We start from the raw sequence: 6,160 nt of genomic DNA on the forward strand, positions 1-6,160 counted from the left end.
TCGACAGCGGAATTCAAAAAACACACAACAACACTGTCATGCACCTCCTCCTTTCTTTTTCTAACACATGCATGTGAAGGAGCCACTACAGCTAAATTACTGGTTCACACAGAATACTGCAGACAAACAGGTTTGTAACTTAATGGAAAGAAAGTCTCCTCCCCTAAAAGCTCGACTCAGAGACACAATGAGAGTGTGTCAGGGGAGGGGAGGCATTGTGTGAAGCCCAGGACAAGAGAGGGGCGAGAAGGTAAAAACCCGAAAGACTTCATTCTAAAGCCTCGGGCTGTTTACTGAGCCATGAGCAGGGATGGGAAAATACAGTGACCACACACACAAACATATGCAGACCATGCACATAAACCAAATTGCACTGTACAATCAGGCCTGGGGCAGTTTGTATAAATGGGCCGAGTACAATGTAAAGGTCATCACCTTCCTCCTGACCGTATCACAGAATGGGATTTTTGGTATTTATTTTATTGGATCAGTGAACGCTTCTAATCTCATTTGTAGACATGCAAATACACTTCAACTGCAGGCAACACCCATGACAAAAAAAATACCATGGTAACCACATAGAGTAAACCAAAACACCAGTTAGTACAGCTCAAATCACTACTGCTAATTAAAAAATAAAATCCTCTAAAAAGTTGATGCACATTCTAAAAAGTTGTAAATGCAACAGATTTTTACTGTCAATTTAACAAGAAAACTCAGTTTCACCTATGACAAAAAATTTGCATAGCAAACATGGTACATTTCACCAAAATACCGGTTAGTACAGTTAAAATCACTACTGCAAATAAAAAATGCTCTAAAAAAATTATGCACAATATAAAACTGATCATTTTTAGATTGTGCATAATTTTTTTAGAGCATTTTTATTTGCAGTAGTGATTTTAACTGTACTAACCAGTATTTTGGTGAAATGTACCAATGATTTTTAAACATTTTTAGTAAATAAAATTACTGATGTAAACTAAAACAAGGAAATATGATTTCACCAAATTTACTATGGTTAACACGGCAGATTATACCAAAATACCAGTTAGTACAGTACTGTACACTACTGTATTAATAATAATAATAATAAAATTGGTGTACATTAAAATGATTTTTCAAAAGTTTCAAAAAACGTATTAATATTTTTACAAGATTTCAGTTTTTTTTTTTTACTTCAGAGTGTAATGTTTAATTAAATGTTTTACTTGCAATTTCTTTGTCATTATTGGAAAATGTACTAGCAGTTTCTGAGAGTACATTGCTATTAAATTTCAAAGAAATGACAAGTAACACATTGCATAAACATACAATTAAGTATTTTCTTATCAAACAATCCAGTGATCTTAAAAAAAGTCTTTACAGTAAAATGTAAATTATTTTACATTGTGTGCGTACACACACACACACACACACACACACACACACACACACACACACATATATATACATATACACATACACACACACACACACACACACACACACACATATACATATATATATATATATATATATATATATATATATATATATATATATACATACATATACATACATACATACATACATACATACATACATACATACATACATATACATATATACTGTATATACACATACATGCATATACACACACACACACACACAATAAAAACGTTTGGGATCAGTAAGACTTGTAATGTTTTTTAAAGAAGTCTCTTATGCCCATCAAGGCTGCATTTATTTGATCAAAAATACAGAAAAAAAAAACAGTAATAATGCAAAATGTTATTACAATATAAAATAATGCTTTTTATTTTAATATACTTTAAAATATAATTTATTCCTGAGATGTAAAGCTGAATTTTCTTCAGCTGTTACTCTAGTCTTAAGTGTCATCAGTGTTGGAAAAAGTTGTGCGTCCACAATATTTTTTGGGAATGTGTGATTATTTTTTCAGGATTCTTGATGAATAACACGTTAGAAAAACAGCATTTATGCTAAATATAAATCTTTTATAACAATGTAAATCTGTGCTATCACTTTTTATTAATTTAACACATCCTTGATGAATAAAAGTATTCATTTCTTTCAAAACAAAAAACCTGTACTGACCCCAAATTTTTTGAACAGTAGGGTATATTGTTAGAAAACCTTTCTACTTTAAATAAATGCAGTTCTTTTTAACTTTTTTATTGATCAAAGAATCCTGAAAAAAGTATCACAGGTTAGAAAAAAGCAGCACAACTGTTAATAAAATGTTGATAATAAAACTGCATATTAGAATGATTTCTGAAGGATAATGTGACACTGAAGACTGGAGTACTGATGCTGAATATGTAGCTTTGTATCACAGGAATAAATTACATTTTGAAATATATATTCACATAGAAAAGTTATTTTAAATGTAAATAATATTTCACAATATTACAGATTTTTCAAATAAATAAATAAATGCAGCCTTGATTAGCATAAGAAATGTATTTAAAAAACACGAAAATATTGTACTGATCCCAAACTTTTGAGTGGCAGTGTATATATGAATAAATGGTAAACACAAAGATTTTTGTAGTGACATATCTATAGTATTTTGGTATAAACTGTGGTTACCATGGCATTTTTCTTCACTATTCAGAATAAAAAAAGAAATCTGTTTAAGCAACATACTGTACAAACATACTCATTCAGTCCTATGCCACATTGGATTATATTTCTGAGAAGATGATTAATTGTGCTTCATGGCCAGTGGGAAAGCAGTCATGCATACTTTAGGTTACGGCACACACTCACTGTATCATTCAGGGAGTGTTGGAGAAACACCAAAAGCCTCAACAGAACAGCAGGCGTGGCACTTGCAATTCACAACGGGCCGTTGTGACAGTGACTAAACACATTTGTTTCTTTTTTGACATTTACATTTATTGAATGGGTGCACACATTCAAGTCACCCACAGTTAAGGTATTAAATACACCTATTGTAGCTGCTCTCGGCTTCAAGGATCTTTCTGTTGACTTAAGGCCAATGGACCCGTTCAACTGGTCACATATGAAAGGAGGCCTGTGCAATTCAACACAGCTCCTTCACACCTGCCCAAGAATGGTGATATTAACATAAAGAACTGTCTTCAATAAGAGAACTGCACAAAACATCATGATGGTTAACACCATAATTGATTGGTTATATGTTTATACACTTTTAACCTTTACACTCTTTCTCTCCCATTAAAATGAACTGAAAAATCTGTGCAGTGCTGGATGAGTCATCTATATTTTTATATTGATTATTCATCCTCCACTACACAGATTTTTGTCCAATCATATGCTCTCTGCTTGTATATTTTTAGAAAACTATGAAAGCTTGTTTCTGCCAACAGCTAAAAAAGGTAATTGTGAATTGCAAGATGTAACCTCAGAATAGCAAGATGTGAATGCAGAATTGTGAGACGTGAATGCAGAATGTTGGGATGTAACCTCAGAATTGCGAGACCTAACCTCAAAATTGCGAGATGTGAACGCAGAATTATGAGATGTAACCTCAGCATTGCGAAATGTAAACTCAGAATTACGAGATGTATCCTCAGAATAGCAAGATGTGAATGCAGAATTGTAAGACATGAACTCAGAATTGCGAGACGTGAACTCAGAATTGCTAGATGTGAATGAAGTATTGGGAGATGAGAATGCAGGATTGGGAGATGCAAACACAGAATTGCGAGATGCAAATGCAGAATTACGAGATATGAATACAGAATTACACTATGTGAATGCAGAATTGTTAGACATGAATGGAGAATTACAAGATGTGAACATAGAATTGCTAGATGCAAATGCAGAATTACAAGATGCATATGCAGAATTGTGAGATGCAAAAACAGAATTGCGAGATGGGAATGCAGAATCACAAGATGGATATGCAGAACTGCGAGAGACAAATGCAAAATTGTGAGACACGGAAACAGAATTGTGAGACGGGAACGCAAATTGCAAGATGCAAAGATGTAACCTCAGAATTGTAAGATGTGAATGAAGTATTGGGAGATGCGATTGCAGAATTTGGAGATGCGAATTAAGTATCGGGAGATGCAAATGCAGAATTGGAGATGCGAATGCAGAATTGCGAGATGCAAACACAGAATTGCGAGACGTGAACTCAGAATTGGGAGATGCGAATTAAGTATTGGGAGATGTGAATGCAGAATTGCGAGATGCAAACACAGAATTGCAAGACACAAATGCAGAATTATGAGATGCGAATGCAAAGATGTAACCTCAGAGTTGTGAGATGTGAACGCAGAATTGCGAGATGCGAACACAGAATTGCAAGATGCAAATGCAGAATTACGAGATATGAATACAGAATTACACTATGTGAATGCAGAATTGTTAGACATGGAGAATTACAAGATGTGAACACAGAATTGCTAGACATGAATGGAAAATTACAAGATGTGAACACAGAATTGCTAGATGCAAATGCGGAATTACAAGATGCATATGCAGAATTGCGAGAGACAAATGCAAAATTGTGAGATGTGAAAACAGAATTGTGAGATGGGAATGCAGAATTATGAGATGTGAACGCAAATTGCGAGATGCATAGATGTAACCTCAGAATTGTAAGATGTGAACACAGAATTATAAGATGTAACCTCAGAATTGCAAAATGTAAACGTAGAATTATGAGATGTAACCTCAGAATTGCAAAATGTTAATGCAGAATTGTGAGATGCGAACACAGAATTGCAAGATGTGAATGCAGAATTATGAGATGCAAACACAGAATTGTGAGAGACAAATGCAGAATTGTGAGATGCGAACGCAGTATTCAGGACGCGAACGCAGTATTCAGGATGCAAACAGAATTGCGAGATGCGAACGTAGAATTGCGAGATGCGAACGCAGAATTGCGAGATGCGAACGCAGAATTGCGATTTGCGAACGCAGAATTGCGAGATGCGAACGCAGAATTGCGAGATGCGAACGCAGAATTGCGAGATGCGAACGCAGAATTGCGAGATGCGAACGCAGAATTGCGAGATGCGAACGCAGAATTGCGAGATGCGAACGCAAAATTGCAAGATGCGAACGCAGAATTGTGAGATGCAAAAACAAAATTGCAAGATGCAAACACAAAATTGCAAGATGCGAATGCAGAATTACGAGACATGAACAGAATCGCAAGATGCGAACGCAGAATAACAAGATGCAAACGCAGAATTACAAGATGGGAATGCAGAATTGCGAGATGAGAACGCAGAATTGCGAGATTCGAACAGAATTGCAAGATGTGAACAGAATTGCAAGATGCGAACACAATTGCAAGATGCGAATGCAGAATTACGAGATGTGAACACAGAATTGCAAAATGCGAACAAAGAATTGCAAGATGTGAATGCAGAATTGCGAGATGCGAACATAGAATTACGAGATGCGAATGCAGAATTATGAGATGCGAATGCAGAATTATGAGATGCGAACGCAGAATTGCGATTTGCGAACGCAGAATTGCGAGTTGCGAACGCAGAATTGCGAGATGCGAACGCAGAATTGCGAGATGCGAACGCAGAATTGCGAGATGCGAACGCAGAATTGCGAGATGCGAACGCAGAATTGCGAGTTGCGAACGCAGAATTGCGAGATGCGAACGCAGAATTGCGAGATGCGAACGCAGAATTGCGAGATGCGAACGCAGAATTACAAGATGCGAACGCAAAATTGCAAGATGCGAACGCAGAATTGTGAGATGCAAAAACAAAATTGCAAGATGCAAACACAAAATTGCAAGATGCGAATGCAGAATTACGAGACGTGAACAGAATCGCAAGATGCGAACGCAGAATAACGAGATGCAAACGCAGAATTACAAGATGGGAATGCAGAATTGCGAGATTCGAACAGAATTGCAAGATGTGAACAGAATTGCAAGATGCGAACACAATTGCAAGATGCGAATGCAGAATTACGAGATGTGAACACAGAATTGCAAAATGCGAACAAAGAATTGCAAGATGTGAATGCAGAATTGCGAGATGCGAACATAGAATTACGAGATGCGAATGCAGAATTATGAGATGCGAACGCAGAATTGCGAGATGCAAACAGAGTTACGAGATGTAAATGCGGAATTGCAATGTAATCTCAGAATTGTAATATGTAACCGCAGAATTGTGAGATA

This window comes from Garra rufa, chromosome 17 (assembly GCF_049309525.1).
Source record: "Garra rufa chromosome 17, GarRuf1.0, whole genome shotgun sequence".
Lineage (NCBI taxonomy): Eukaryota > Metazoa > Chordata > Actinopteri > Cypriniformes > Cyprinidae > Garra > Garra rufa.